The 16,902-nt window shown below is 43.5% G+C and overlaps 1 pseudogene; it reads right to left on the bottom strand.

Annotated features, from left to right (window-relative positions):
* Positions 1–13,332: 13,332 nt before the first annotated feature.
* LOC120596550 (septin-10-like) lies at positions 13,333–15,419 on the bottom strand (annotated as a pseudogene).
* Positions 15,420–16,902: the final 1,483 nt, after the last annotated feature.

Below are 16,902 nucleotides of genomic sequence, written 5' to 3'. Positions count from 1 at the left end.
AAACTACCAGCCATGTGATATAAGGGGAAGGGGGACAGGCTTGGCATGTTCAACAATCAGTAAGAAGGCTGGCGTAACTGGAGCAGAGTGAGTGAGGGGTGGGGAGACAAGACTGGGGAGAGCGAGGATCCAGATCACACAGGGCCTTGTAGGGCCTTGTAAAGAAAATAGACTTGTTCTAAGTGCGATGGCCCTTGACTTCCCTCTTCATTTTCACACACGCGCCAAGCCCATCAGCAAATCCTGTTATCTCTACATTCACCGAATAAATCCAGGACCCACCCACACTTCAAGCCTACTGTTCACCATCGTCTCCTGCCAGGAGAGCTCCATATCTGTTCTTTCCATGGCAGCCAAAGTAGGCTCTCTAAAACGAGTCCCCAACCCCCTGGGGGCCACGAACTGGTACCGGTCTGTGGCCTGTTAAAAACCGGGCCACACAGCAGGAGGTGAGTGGCAGGTGATCGAGCAAAGCTTCCCCTGTATTTGCAGCCGCTCCCCAGTTCTAGCTCCGCCTCAGATCATCAGACATTGGATTCTCATAGGGGCACCGGTGCCTGGTGCCAAAGAAGGACCACTGCTCTAAAATATATGGCATCAACCTGCTCTCTGGCTCAAACCCTCCACAGCCTATTTTCACAATTAGAATAAAATTCAAAGCCTTCACTATGCTCTCAAGGCCCTACTGGATCCCCTCTCCAACCCTTATCGAATTTCCAACCTCATTGCCCTCTTTCTTGCCCTTGGTTAACTTTGCTCCAGCCACACTGGCCTCTTCTCTGTACCTGGAACGTTCCAGTCCTGCTTCAGCTACAGGAACTTTGCACGTGCTGTCCCCTCTGCTAGAATGTTCCTCCCTCAGACACCTGCATGGCTCCATTCCTACTCTTATTCGGGTTTCGAATTCAATGTCACCTCCTCAGAGACAACCTCAGCTAAAATAGCACCCCCCATAACCCTTTGTCCTCTGAAATGCTTTATTTTTCTTCCAACAACTTATCGTAGTTTGTCATCATGTTATAGACCTACTTAGTTATTTGATTTATTGTCTATCTCCACCCATTAGGATATTAGCTCTATGAAGATGGGGACTACTGCTCCACCCACTGTCATCTCCCCAGTGCCTGGAACAGGACCTGAAAAATAGAAGGTGCTCACTAATCATTGGTTGAATAAATGAATCAATTAGTCATTATGCTCTGTGTCTCTCCCCACCATCGAGATCTGAGACAAGCAACCAGCAGGGAGAGAGCAGGGTGGGCTCCAAGCTGTGCCCTCCCACACGCGGACACTTGGACAAGCTGAAGGGGGTGAGGATGGGGCTGTATTAAGGAAACCTTCCCAGCAGAGGGTCTGGAGCTAAAAGGCAAAGGGAAGGGAGAGCTTTGCAGGCACATTCACTGGTTTCTAATTATGTTCTCTGGCTCTATGTGGGCATGCTGAGGACACAGCAGTGACGTGTCTGATGGCTCTGCCTTAGGCTTTGCCTTAAGTTCACAGTCCAGCATGGGACACACCACACAACAATAACCAGTAGGAGAGGCCCAGGGTCAGGGCTGGGACAGGGAAGTGCAGGGGGGTGTGGGAGCCCAGGGAGGCTCCTGACCCAGCCTGGGGGCCAGGGAAGGGCTTCTTAGAGGAGATTCCAGAGGAATCTTTCTGAGTCATGACCTCCTGACCTTTCCAGACACAGGGCAAGTCCCTGTTTTGACCTCTTAGAGCCCTAATACCTGACCTTCTTGTCACCCAAATAGTGATCCTGGAAGTCCCAACCTTTGGTCACTTCTAACCCTGAAACCCAAACATTTTGCCACCAGAGGGCACTGTGGCCCAGTCTTTTTCCAGCACAGGCTGCTCCTGAATCCTCAGACCCGGGAAAGATACCGTTTGGACCACGGGGCCAGCCAGTGGAGACACTGGTCCTCTACTCTGAGCCTCAGACCCTGCCTGGGGCCTTTTCACCAGGGTCTGACTCCCTCCTCACAAAGACTCCTGGGGAATCGATAAGAGACCCTCTATCCCAGACCCCTGGGGGCCCAGCTTGGGCCTCTGAGGACACCAGTACTAACCCTCACCCATGCCTCTCTTCCCCACTAAGCTTCAGCAGACACGGCCCTCTCCTGAGGTGCCTTTGAGACGTTCAGACATGACCTTCAGAAATCTCCTCCCCGGATGGGATACTGAGGCATAGAGGAAGTAAGGCTGGGGTCACATAATACCAGGGTAATGAAAATAATGATTAATAACGATAGTACATAAGGTCCCATTGATTTAGTTCTTCCTGTGTGTCAGGACCTGTATGGAGCTTTTTATAGGTTTTCCATCACTGAATCATACAGACCACATTTAGGAAGCAGGAGCTGTCACCTTAATATCACTCCAGCATCAGACAAGGAAACTGAGGCTTCTGTTTCCTTCTGTTTCCTCCGATCAGGGCAGGGAGAGCTGGAATTTGAACCAGGGTCTGACTCAGAAGCTAACACCTCACACCTCCTCCCTGTGCTACTGGGGTGGGGGGGGCTTGCTGACTTTCTGTGTCAAAATCTGCTCAGGCCCTCTATGAAAACGTCACTCCTACACACCTCCCCCCACCCCTGCCCAGTCCTAGGGATTCAGGGTCTCCGAGGCAGATCTCAGGTTCTGTCATTAACAAGCCCCCAAGTCTTTATAATGACCACAAAGGCCTGAGATCCACTAGGCAAGCGTTTGGGGACACAGAAAGAAGAAACAAAATATAGTTGAAGGGGTGGTTCTCAAGCTGGCGTGGGGTGAGGTGGGGGTACCGGGTCGTACTGGAGGCCATAGAGCTGTGGTGGGGCGCGGGTTCCGCGGTCCTACTTCTTGTGCTCCCCGTGGTTCTGCCGCAACTTCCCGAAACTCTCTGGGACTTCGTGTTCTCATCCGTTAAATGGAAGTGACAGTTCCAACCTCACAGGTTCACGGCGAGGATGCTGTAGGTCCACGTAAAGCACTTAGAACAGTGCCTGGCACCTTTGAGCACATAATAATACTATCCGTGGTCATAAATTCCTGTGGCTGAGTTTTTCACACATAATCTCCACAGCCCAGTGGACGGTATTATTGTCATCCCCTGAGGGGTGCAGTCTCCGGTTGGAGTTCGCTGATAAATGAAGAGGCCTGGACTGGAACTCGGGTGTGCTGCCGTGATGGGGCTGTGAGAAGAGTCGGTCTCTGAGCACCCTGACTTCTGCCAGGCACCGTGCGAACCAACCACACACATTCCTGCAGCCCTCACAACAATCCTGAGTGGGGACCGAGGTGAGACCACGGCAGCAGGGTCGTTAAACCGGGGGGAAGGAGTTTGGGTTTGATTCTAAGGGCGGGGGAAGCCAGCGGAGGGTTATAGCTCTCTGTTTTGAGCCTCATGGTTACGCGTGTGGAAGCCCAGACTGTCGGGGCAGGTGGGAGCAGGGAACCCTGGGAATGGGCTGGGGGTAGCGGAGGACAGCGTGACAGTTCAGGTGGGAGGATGGGGTCAGGGTTTGAAATTTTCATAAAATGTGAAAAAAGAGTGTTCCAGCAAAAAGGTGAAGGGGGATAATTGAAATAAGGATGACCGTGCACTGACTATTGTTGAAACAGGATGATGGGTGAGTGGGGATCAGTGTACTATTTTCTCCACTTTGTGTACGCTTGAAGATTTCCAAAATAAACACCTAAAATTAATGATTCTGTTCAATGAAGGAAACGTGAATATAATTAATAGGCAAGTGAATGAGAGAAGACTCACCATGTCTGAAACTGACAAAGATTAATATCAAGAGTATTCCAAGAACCCTTACAGATCAACAAGACAGCCACCCTCCAAGAAAAAGAGTGAGCACAGCATACGAATGCTGAAATGTCAGGAGACCCAGAAAAGTGACAAGCATAGGAAAATATGCTCAAAATCACTAGTACTCAGAAAAATAGAAGTTAAAACAACAGCGATATGGCTGTCCACCATAAAATTCCCTGTAACTTTTCTATATGTTTGAAATTTTTCATGATAAAATATGGGAGGAAAACAATGAGATATCACTTGGCACCTAGGAGACTGACAAAAATTAGAAAGCTGGATAAATATGCGGGGACCCGGGAGCCCTCTCACTGTGGGCAGGAGTGTGGCCAGGGCCAGCCATTCTGGAGGCATGAGCACCTTCCCTCCTACGGAGAAATTAAGCATACGCAGAGCCTGCGACACAGAAACTGTGCTCCTAGGTGGCATGCTTAGAAATTCTCCCACGGGTGTGTTGGGGAGGTGCCAAGGAGGCCCACTGAGCGTAACCTGTGATGGTGGCACCTGGAGGTGGCCTGGCTGCCCCTGGGTTCCACCCTGAGAGAGTGGGCAGGAGAACTGTGGGGACACACAGCAGGGAGTCTTGTGTGGCAGTGAGGAGGTGGGATGACATATGCACAGAGCAACATGGATAGAGCTTTAAAATACAGTGCTGAGGGACAAAAGAAATAGAGTGGGGTACATCATATAATTCCAATGTGATCGATTAGAAGCAACGCATGCAATACGTCAGTACACATTTTGCAAGAGCACATATAAACAAAAGATACCGTGGAGTGAGGTAGACAGGCTGGATCGTCCAGCGAATACCCAGGAGCAAGAGCTCCTCTTACCCCAAGTCCAGCCTCCTAGCAGAGTGGCGCCTTTGGCGATGAAATGCTGCCAGCCCACAGGGTTTTGGGCTCAGGGACCTGCCACTTTGGAGAGGCAATTATTAGCCTGCTGCTGGCCCTTGACGGGGAAAGATCACCTCATGGGAGTGAATGTTGAAATTTCAGAGCTGGCATTCCCATCCTTCAATAGTTCTCTTATCGGGAGAGACAAATACATTTCCATTATGAAAAATGGTGTTTTTCATGGGCTAGCTGTCTGGTCCGCCAGAGCCCTCCTCCCCCACACCAGGATGGAATGTTAGAGATACACCTTCACAGAGTACCACCCCATGGAAAAAAAATATAACCAATTAGCCGCAAGTTCCATTTATATGCCAGACAGGGACAAGCCCCAAGAATGGGCCACATTTTGAAGAAAGCAGCTGGAATGAATAAGCAGATTGAGTTGGGTGGCCATGATATCTGTAGTAGCCTGCTGGAACCTTGCTCCAACTCCCCATGTAATAAAAACTGCCATAGAGGACTGGAGTGTCCAACGAGGAATTCAGTGGAGACACATAGGAGCCCCTATGCTTGAAGAGCTGTACTCCTGGCCTTGCTGGGTGTACTTCTAAGTGGACTGCTGGCTTGAGGCAGACTTGGCTGTATCGATCATGGCCCCAAAAAGAAACAGAGGGCCAGTAAATTAGGATAACTTAAGGTAACTTCTAATAAAAGGGCTATTTACAGAGCCATGAGCGCGATGGAGGGAATCACTCTAGAGCTACTGGCAGTGGAACAGCAAGCTTACGCTTCATGATCTTCCCATGACTGAGGAGTGGATGGTGGAGAAAGGCAGACAGGATTGTCTGGTGAATGACCTGGAAGCTCGAGTTGCCTGACAATAGCTGACCAACAGAAAGGACTTCCTCCCCCTTCCCTAGAGGGAGAGGCTTCCCATGGGACCCTCGGCAGCCCCAATAGAAACCACACCCCCTTTCAGGTGAATCACTGCTCTTCTTCTCCTGTTCTAGCCATATGATCCAATTGAAAGCTGTCATTCTGTATGTGACTCCACCTCCTTGTCATAGTGATTGGTTCAGAGGTAGGACAGGACCCAGGCTGGGCCAATTAGGGTCCTTGTTGAGAATTTTCACACTGGGCCTAAGAAGAGAAGTCCTTAGTTCAAAAATGACATCTGTTGCTGGCAACCAAAGAATCCTAGTGGACACGTTCTAAGTCTCTCCAAGTCTCTACACCTCTCAGTGATACATTCATTCATTGATTCAACAAATGTATACCAACTAGGTGTCCATGGTGGGCCTTGGGGCTATAGCTGTAAAAGAATCCTCACACTCATCCTTGGAGTATGATAATTTCCAGCCATAGGAGAAAGGGAGAAGCAGGTCTGAGAGAATTAAGTTGGAAGTCAGAGACATGGTCCAGTCCGTACTTAGCAGAGTGGAGCTGTCTTGTGGTTAAGGGTATGGGCTCAGGAGTCAGATTGCCAGTGTTTGACTCTCTTTGCAGGTGAATGACCTTCTCTGTGCCCCAATTTCCTCATCTGTAAAACTGAATAGCAACAGGGATTATGTCATCCATTCATTTATCTATTCTACGAATATTTATCAACTATCTACCATGTGTCAGACACTGTTTTAAGGACTGGGAATTTAGCAGGGAAAAAAAAAAAAATCCCTGCCCTCCTGGAGCTGATATTCAAGAGGGAGGGGACAAACAAAAAAATACGTTTAAAATAAATTCTAGGGAGACTTCTGCTTCTGGCCAAGATGGAATAATAGGAACTGGATTTGCCTGAGACAAGTGGAACAATAAAAACAGACAAAATACATAATACAATTGTTTTTGGAGGTACAGGATATCTGACAATGAAGGACGATGAGCCCTGAGAGATGGAATACAATAAAGCCAGTCTTACAATTGTCCAGGCACTGCCTGGGGGAGCGTTACCAGGCTGGGAGGCAGGGAGAAAAAACCCTGGTGGAATTTGGCAGAATATGCTACCCCAAACACACCTTTATGGCATAGGATAATTTTGAACTAGAGGCAATTAAGAAGAAGCACATAAAAGAAAAGCTCTCTGCTTTCCCTGATTTGCCTATAAGCAAGACATAAATTTGTAAATGTTGCCTCCTCCCCTCTCTACCAGGAAGAACAGAAGTTCATCACCGAACAACTTGAGACCCTCAGCATCCCAGACCCAACCAGAGGAATCTGCATGACAAATCTTATTATTTAGCCTTTATTTTCTATGATTTCCCCCATATATTTACCCTCCCACAATTTGCTACTCTAGAAACTCAAAGTCCTTTTCCTTTGTTTTGTCGCTTCTCTAAAAAGTTATTGCTCTGCCTCCAGTCAAGGTGGTGGAGTAGGTAAATGGCTGTGCTGGCCTCCTACCATGACCACATCAAAATTACAGCTAAACTACAGAACAACTATTGAGAAATGCCTGAAGTCTATCTGAACAGAAGTCCCATAGCTAAGGATATACAAAAGAAGCCATATTGAGACTGGTAGGAAGGGCTGAGAGGCGAAATGGGCTGGCCCCACACCCACATATGGCAGTTAAAATTGGGAGGGATAACTCAGCTGCAGAGGTCACCCCTGAAAAGCGAATGGTCCCAGCCCCACACCAGGTTCCCCAGCCCAGGATTCCAGTGCCAGGGAGAGAAGTCCCCACAATTTCTGGCTATGAAAACCAGTGGAGATTGTGCCTAAGTGAGGAAGGCAGCTGGAATCCCAGGGGTGCCTCTTAAAGGGCCTGCACATTCACTTGCTCTGAGCTTCAGCTCTGGAGTAGCAGCTCGAAAGACCATATACATACAAGAAGGAACTGAGTTGTCTGGCTTCAGAGTGAGGGCTGAAGAACCATTGTTCCCTCGTTGATTCCTCCTCCCCCACCAGCCTGCATGTGCAGCAACCATATATAAATCCCCATCAACCTGGCTAATACTATTCACCCTACTCTGGTGATTTCCTGAGACTCTGCCCCACCCAACTGTAGGCCCACCCAAGCCACTTCCAGTGGCTTTCCTATACAAATGATCAATCTCATCTCATGCTGCGGACTTTCCTAAAATCTCTCAAAGGTTCTCAAACCCCATATAAGCAGTATTTGGCCTCAACATAATCCGTACCTCTTCTAAGCAGCCCCAAGCCTGGCACTAGTGCCAGCCAGCCTCAGTTCACAGCTTAGCATCTTCCAGGCAGCTCCAAGCCCAGCATGAGTGGCGACTATCTGCAGGTCACTTTGTATATTATAAAAGTGGCCCCAGGCAGGGCACAAGCAGCAGCTGACCTCTGCCTGCACGAGATCACTCCCCCAAAGAGGTCCCACGACCAACACATGTGGTGACCAACTTTGGACCATACCAGAGCACCACTCAACCACCTTCACAAATGACACCCAAAGGGCAGACATGGCAGACACCATAGCCCCACTGAAGTGAATCCTGCTCCATATGATCAGCCCCTGTACAACAGCACCTCTACTGTAGTCACAGACAGTTCTCACAAGTAGTCAGCCTGAGGGCCAATCCCTCCCACTGATGTGCAAACAGCAACCAAGTCTCAACTACAACAGCAGGGCAAACACAATCCACACAAGGAACAAACATGGAACCACTGGGCCCCACAGGACACCTACTACATAAGGTCACTCTACTAAGAACAGGACATATAGTGGCTCTATCTAATATTTAGAAACAAACACAGGGAAGCAGACAAAATGGAGAAACAAAAAAAACATGTCCCAAATGAAAGAACAGAACAAAGCACCGAAAGAAAGAAAGAAAGAAAGAAAGAAAGAAAGAAAGAAAGAAAGAAAGAAAGAAAGAAGGAAGCTAAATAAAATGGAGATAAGCAATCAACCAGATGCAGAGTTCAAAAAACTGGTTATAAGGATGCTCACTGATCTCACTGAGAACTTTGACAAAGAGATAAGAAACATAAAAATGGAGATAGAAAACATTAAAAAGAACCAGTCAGAAATAAAGAATACAATAACTGAAATGAGGACTACATTAGAGGGAATTAACAGTAAATCAGATGAAGCAGAGGACTGAATCAGCAATTTAGAAGATAAGGTAGCAGAAAACACCCAATCAGAACAACAAAGAAAAAAAAAATCCAAAATATGAGGATAGTTTAAGGGGCCTCTGATACAACATCAACTGTACCGATATTTGCATCATAAGGGTACCAGAAAGAGAAGAGAGAGAGCAAGGAATTGAAAATCTATTTGAAGAAATAATGATGGAAAACTTCCCTAACCTGGTGAAGGAAATAACCATACTAGCCCAGGAATTTAAGAGAATCTCAAACAAGATGAACCCAAAGAGGCCCACACCAAGACACATCATAATTAAAATGCCAAAGGTTAAAGACAGAGAGAGAATCTTAAATGCAGCAAGAAAAAAGCAGTTAGTTACCTACAAGGGAGCTCCCATAAGACTGTCAGCTGATTTCTCAATAGAAACTTTGCAGGAAAGAAGGTCTTGGCACAAAGTATTCAAAGTGATGAAAAGCCAGGACCTACAACCAAGATTACTCTACCCAGACAAGAAAAAGCGAAGGGAGTTCATCACCACCAAACAAGTATTACAAGAAATTTTAAAGGGACTTCTTTAAGAAGGAAAAAAAGGATCAAAAATATGACTAATAAAATGGCAATAACTATATATCTATCAACACTTACTTTAGATGTAAATGGATTAAATGCTCCAATCAAAAGACATAAGGTGGCTTAATAGACAAGAAAACAAGACCCTTACATATGCTGCCTACAAGAGACACACTTCAGGTGGAAAGACAAACAGAAACTAAAAGTAAAGGGATGGGGAAAAAGTATTTCATGCAAATAGAAACAAAAAAGAAGCTTGGGTAGCAATACTTATATCAGACAAAATAGACTTTAACACAAAGGCTATAAGAGACAAAGGACATTTCACAATGATAAAGGAATCAATCCGATAGGAAGATATAACCCTTGTAAATATTTATGTACCAAACATAGGAGCACCTAAATATATAAAACAGATATCGATGGACATAAAGGGAGAGATCAACAGTAATCCAGTCATAGTAGGGGAGTTAAACGCACCATTGACACTAATGGACAGATCTTCTAGACAGAAAATCAATTAGAAAACAGTGGCCTTAAATAACACATTAGACCAGATGCATTTAATTGATATTTTTAAAGCATTTCACTCCAAAGCAGCATAATATACATTCTTTTCAAGTGCACATGGAACATTTTCCAAGATAGACCACATGTTAGGCCACAAAACAAGTATCAATAAATTTAAGAAGATTGAAATCATATCAAGCATCTTCTCTGACTACAATGGTATGAAACAAAATCAATTACAAGAAAAAAAATGAAAAATATACAAACACATGGAGGCTAAATAACATGCTACTAAACAATAAATGGGTTAACAATGAGATCCAGAAAGAAATCAAAAGATACCTTGAGACAAATGAAAATGAAAACACAACAACCCAAAATCTATGGGACACAGCAAAAGGGGCCACAGTGAAAGCAGTCCCAGGAGGGGAAGTCATAGCAATACAGGCCTACCTCAAGAAACAAGAAAAATCTCAAATAAATAATCTAAACTTACACCTAAAGGAAGTAGAACAGAAAACAAAGCTCAAAGTAAGTAGAAGGAAGGAAATAATAAAGATCAGAATGGAAATATACCAAATAGAGTCAAAAAAAAATTAAAAAGATAAATGAAACCAAGAGCTGGTTCTTTAACAAGATAAACAAAATTGATAAACTTTTAACCAGACATCGAAAGAAAGAAAGAAAGAAAGAAAGAAAGAAAGAAAGAAAGAAAGAAAGAAAGAAAGAAAGAAAGAAAGAAAAAAAGACCCAAAGAAATAAAAACAGAAATAGAAAGAGAAGTGACAATTGACACCACAGAAATACAAAGGATTATAAGAAAATATTACAAACAATTATATGCCAACAAACTGGACAAGCTGAAAGAAATGGATAAATCTCTAGAAACACAATCTTCCAAGGCTGAATTAAGAAGAAATAGAAAATCTGAACAGACCAGTTACTACTGACAAAATTGAATCAGTAATCAAAAAACTCCCAACAAACAAAACTCCTGGACCAGATGCCTTCGCAGGTGAATTTTACCAAACATTCAAAGAAGAAGTAACACCTATCCTTCTCAAATTATTCCAAAAAATATTTAAGAGGAAAGAAGCCTCCCAAGCTCATTTTATGAGACCACTATAACCCTGATTCCAAAACCAGACAAAGAAATTACAAAAAAAAATTTTTTTGAAGAAGGAGGAGGAGGAGGAGGAGGAGGAGGAGAAGGAGAAGGAGAAAAAGAAGAAGAAAGAAGAAAGAAGAAGAAGAAGAAGAAGGAAGAAGGGAGGAGGAGGAGGAGGAGGAGGAGGAGGAGGGAGGAGGAGGAGGAGGAGGAGAAGAAGAAGAAAGGCCAATATCGCTGATGAATATAGATGTTAAAATCCTCAAAAAAAATGTTAGCAAATCAAATTCAGCAATGTGTTAAAAAGATAATATACCATGACCAAGTGACATTTATTCCTGGGATGCAAGATTGGTTCAAGAAGTCAATTAATGCGATATACTCATAAACATAATGAAGGACGAAAAATCATATGATCATATCAATAGATGCAGAAAAAGCATTTGAAAAAAATCCAGCATCCATTTATGATAAAAACTCTCAACGAAGTGGGAATAGAGGGAATATACCTCAACATAACAAAAGCCACATATGACAAACCTGCTGCTTACATCATACTCAACGGGGAGAAAAGCTAAAAGCGTTTTCCTTAAGATCAGGAACAAGACAAGGACGTCCGTGCTTACCACTTTTATTCAATATAATATTGGAAGGGCTAGTCACAGCAGACAAGAAAAAGAAAAGGCATCCAAATTGGAAAGGAAGAAGTAAAATTGTCATTATTCGTAGATGACATGATACTATATATAGAGAACCGAAAAGATTCCACCAAGAACAATTAGAACTGATAAATGAATTCAGTAAAATAGCAGGATAAAAAATTAATATTCAGAAATCAGTTGCATTTTTATATACCAATATGAACTATCAGAAAGAGAAATTAAGAAAACAATCCTATTTACATTTGCATCAAAAAAAAAAAAGAGACTTAGTAATAAATTTAACTAAGGAGGTAAAAGACCTGTACTCAGAAAATTATAAGACATTGAAGAAAGAAATTGAAGATACAAATAAATGGGAGCATATTACGAGCTTATGGATAGAAAGAATTAACATTGTTAAAATGTCCATACTATCCGAAGCAATCTATAGATTCAATGCAATCCTTATCAGAATACCAATAGCATTTTTCACAGAACTAGAAAAAAAATCCTAAAATTTATAGGGAACCGCAAAAGACCCCAAATAGCCACAGCAATCTTGAGAAAGAAGAACAATGTTGGAGGTATCACACTATCTGATATCAAACTATACTACAAGGCGATAGTAATCAAAACAGCACGGTACTGGCACAATAACAAACACATCGATCAATAAAACATAATAGAGAGCACAGAAATGCCTATATGCTCAATTAATCTATGACAAAGGAAGCAAGAATATAAAATGAGGTAGACAGTCTCTTCAATAAATGGTGTAGGGAAAACTGGACAGATACATGCAAAAAAAAAAAAAGAAAGAAAGAAAAAAAACCTTCTTGCACCACATACAAGAATACACTCAAAATGGATTATAGACTTAAATGTAAGACCCCAAACCATAAAACTCCTAGAAGGCAACATAGGCAGTAAACTCTTTGACATCATTCTTAGTAACATATTTTCTGATATATCTCCTTGGGCAAGGAAAACAAAAGAAAAAATTAACAAATGGGACTATATCAAGCTTAAAAGGTTTTGCACAGCAAAGGAAACCATCAACAAAATGAAAAGACAACCTACTGAATGGGAGAAGGTATTTCCCAATGACATATCTGATAAGGTGTTACTAACCAAAATTTATAAAGAACTCATACAACTCAACACCAAAAAAAAAAAAAGCAATCCAATTTAACAATGGGCAGAGGACCTGAATAGATATTACTCCAAAGACGACAAAGAGATGGCCAATAGATATATGAAAAGATGTTCAATGTCACTAATCATCAGAAAAATGCAAATTAAAACCACAATGATTAGTCACTTCACACCTGTCAGAATGGCCATCATCGATGAATCAGCAAAAAACAAGTGTTGATGAGAATGTGGAGAAAAGGGACCCCTCGTGCACTGTTGGTGGGATTGGAAATCAGTGCCGCCACTATGGAAAGCAGTATGGAGGTTCCTCAAAAAGTTATGAACCAGCAATTCCACTTCTGGGCATTTATCCAAAGAAATCCAAAACACTGATTCAAAAAGATACATGCTTCCCTATGTTCACTGCTATTTACAATAGCCAAGATATGAAAGCAGTTAAGTGCCCATCAATTGACAGTTGCATAAAGAAGATGTGGTACATACACATAATGGAATATTACTCAGCCATAAAAAAGAATAAAATGTTACCATTTATGACCACATGGATGGACCTAGAGGTATGCTAAGGACCTAGAGGGTATTATGTTAAGTGACATAAGTCATACAGAGAAAGACAAATACCATATTAGCTCACTCATGTGTGGAATCTAAAGAACAAAATAAAAGAACAAACAGGAACAGATTTAGAGATAGAGAGAACAAACCGATGGTTGACAGATGAGTGGGGGGTTCGGGAATGGGTGGGAAAGAAGGACAAGATGGCAGTTACAAGACAGACACAGGGACGTGGAGTACAGCATAGGGAATATAGTCAGTAATACTGTAATAACCATGTGTGGTGCCAGGTGGGTACTAGATTTATTGGAGGGATCACTTCGAAAATTATATAAAAGTCTAACCACTATGCTGTACACCTGAACTAATAGAGACTAATATTTAATGTCGACTGTAATTGAAAAATAAAAAACTACCACTAGTACTAAAGCAAATTTTTTCAATTACTTTTCAGTAAATGGCAGTAACTGTGGTCATTTGGCGGACACAGGGCACGTGCTGCAGCAAACGCAGCGCAGGAAATCATACCGTATCCTAGACCTTTAGTCGCTTTTGCTCGTGATGACCTTCCGTGATCTGGAGCCTTCGTTTTACATAAAATTGGACTTCTTAAAGAACTTGTCCTTCTTCGGGTTGCCACCCATTGCCATAAAGGCCTAGTTGTGGTACATCTCAGGGATATCTGTCTTTTTAGAGAAAGAGATGATTTCTTCTTGCTGAACTCTTTCGAGGAGCTCGAATTTGGGTGAAAGCCCACTTTCAAGCCCTTTATTCGCGCAAACATCTGCTTCACGTCTTCCTCCCTCCTCCAACATTCCCCATAAAATTCATGTCTTTGGGGTTTTTTTGGTTGGTTTTTGTTTTGTTTTGTTTTGTTTGCTTAAACAGAAATAAATTTTCTCACAGTTCTGGAGACGAAAAGTCAAAAATCAAGGTGCCGTCAGAGTCAGTTTCTGGCGAGGTCTTTTTCCTGGTTTATCGATGGCCACCTTCTTGCCGTCCTCACGAGGCTTCTCCTCTGTGTGCGTGAGCGAGAAAGAGAAAATTCGCATCTTTTGGCTTTGTAGGTCTCTTGAAGACCAAGCAGCTTATTCTCTGGGACCGCATCGGAAAGGCCCATTTCCTCCAGTTTGCAACGCCTGGAAAGTTCGCAGTCCCTCGTGTGGGTCTGTTCTCGAAGATCCTCCCTGTTTGTACAAATGAGCATTTCTTGGAGCTTTACAAAGTCACAATGGCTTTCATTTTCCACTCGTACAACACCCAAGGGGAAAGGAGGGCTTTGACCATCTTATTTCCAACTTTCATCCCAACCATACTTTCTACAACAGCAAATGGCAAGTGTCCATTTCTTGAAGCATTGATTATAGTGACAGTTTCACCATTGGTTGGGAATGGGTATATCTGGATACCACTGCTGACCAATTCACTTATGAGCTTGATCTTAAACTTCTGTAATTCAGTTTTAAAAATTGCATCTGCTTTGGCAATCAGTGGAAAGCTCTTTGTCCTTAAGAGATCGAGTGTCTTCAGAGCGTGGCCTGTTGGGAAGATGAAGGAGAGGCACACGTGGATATAAGAACCGTGGTAGTTAAAGAGAAAACGCTTAATCTTCAGTTCCTCTTGGCGACAGGCTTCAAACTGAGCATCTACATGTCGGCCATGAGTTGGTAGCTTTCTTCTTTGTTTATTTGGTCACCAAATCCCACTGTATTCACAACTTTCAATTTCAAGCCAACATTACTTTCTTGGAGTTCGTAGGTCTGAGCTTTAAATCTAACATGTGGGTAAAAATGTGAGGATCCATGGTTTTCAAAATTAGTATTAAATGATGTATGGATCAGCATCGATTTTCTAATTCCAGTCTCCCCAACACAGAGAATATTAACACAGAAGCCTTGCTATTGATCAGCTGATCAGGCAAACTCTCAAAACCAACATGGCCAGACATAGTTAAAAAGAACTCATATTTTTCCTTTTTTTTTTAACCTCTATTCATCATCAGACACTCGGGAGGTCATGCAAGTTTTTGTTGTCATGCGAGACTGAAGGAGCCTGTGCCACGCCACCTCAGAGGTCGTGGTCTGGAGTGGGAGCTGAGCAACGTGGGCCGAGGGAGCAGCTCAGTGGCGGAGGGAGCCAAGAGGGGCCAAGGAGGGCTTGACGATAAGCTATGTGACAAGGCAACTGAAACATTTAAAGATTATACCTGTATCTCTAGACTCTATGATCTAATACCTACACATGTTTACTGTTGACTGTCGGTTTCAGTAACAATGCAAGCAAGAAGACAGCAGTATTTTTTAAAGTATTTCAGTTAAAAACCAAAACTGTCAACCTAGAATTCGATGCCCCAGAAAATAGCTTTCAAGAATGAAGGCATTAAATGAAATATGATTCAGTCATAAAAAGAAATGAAGCACGGATACCTGCAGCAGTGGATGAACTGGGGATGTTCCCAGTGAGGCGAAATAAAGACAAGTCAGGGAGCCGCCAGACAGGTCAAAATGAACCACCACAATTCTTCGAGACTAAGGTCCATTCTGCTCCCTCTGGTACCAGGAATGCAGCCTGTCATCTGCAAGGCCACCAGTGACCTGGGGAGCAGAGAGAGGGGCCAGGGAGAGTTAAAATGCACATAGCTTTCTTAACAAGGCTTAGCTGTTTGTTTGTTTGTTTGTTTTCCTTAACTAAACGTTCACCAGGCTGCTGTAAACTTTTGATTAATTTCCAGAGTTCCGATAAAATCGATTCTGACGGTTGTTGCCAGTTTTCTTCACTGCTTTTGTGGAGGAATGGACTTTTAGATTTCCCTATTCTGCCACTTTTACCGACATCACTCCCCTACGTCCTTTTCTGCCATGGGATTTTGCCTCTGCCCCATCAAGAGATGAAGTCTAGCTCCTCTCCCTTGGGTTCTGGACTGGCTTTAGTGACTCAGCTGTAACCAATAGAATGGGATGGAAGTGACACTGCATCACTAAGAAGCTTAGGTCAAAAGAGAGCTTAGTGCTTGACTTCTCAGAACACTTTCGGAAGGCTGCCATGCTGCGAGGAAGCTCAAGCTACATGGCGAGGCCACGTGGCCTTTGTGTCATTCCAGTCACCAGACATATGAGTGAAGAAGCTTTCAGATGAGCTCACACTCAGCCGTTTGAGCCGCCCCAGCCACACAAATCCTCCCAGCGGAGGCACCAGATATTGTGGAGCAGAGACAAAACATTCCTGCTGTATCTGTTTCAATTCCTGACCCACGGAATCATGAGCATAATAAAATGGTGTGGCACCATCTCACTCAAGGTAAAAGGACAAAGTCCTCGTTGTATCTCATAAAATTCCACACGATTTGACCCTATTGTCTCTCCGATCTTGGCTCTGCCCACTCTCCCCCTTACTCACTCTGTTTCAGTCACACGGGCCTCTTCACGGCAGCTGACAAGCAGCATACTCCTACCTCAGGGCCTTTGCACTGGCTGTTCCTTCTCCCCAGAATAGTCTTCCCCTAGATATCCCCCTCTCTTTCTCAGGTTCTTTGCTCAAATGTCCAAGTGATGCCTCTCTGGCCACCTGTATTAGTTTCCTATGGCTGCTGTAACATATTACCACAAAAAAGTGGCTTAAAACATCACAAATCATCTTACAGCTCTGAAGGTCAAAGTTTGAAATGGTGCTAAAATCAG

The sequence above is a fragment of the Pteropus medius genome, unplaced genomic scaffold, assembly GCF_902729225.1.
Source record: "Pteropus medius unplaced genomic scaffold, Ma_sr-lr_union100, whole genome shotgun sequence".
NCBI lineage: Eukaryota > Metazoa > Chordata > Mammalia > Chiroptera > Pteropodidae > Pteropus > Pteropus medius.
The sequence above is the reverse complement of the archived record's forward strand: the minus strand, read 5'-3'. Positions and strand labels throughout refer to the sequence as shown.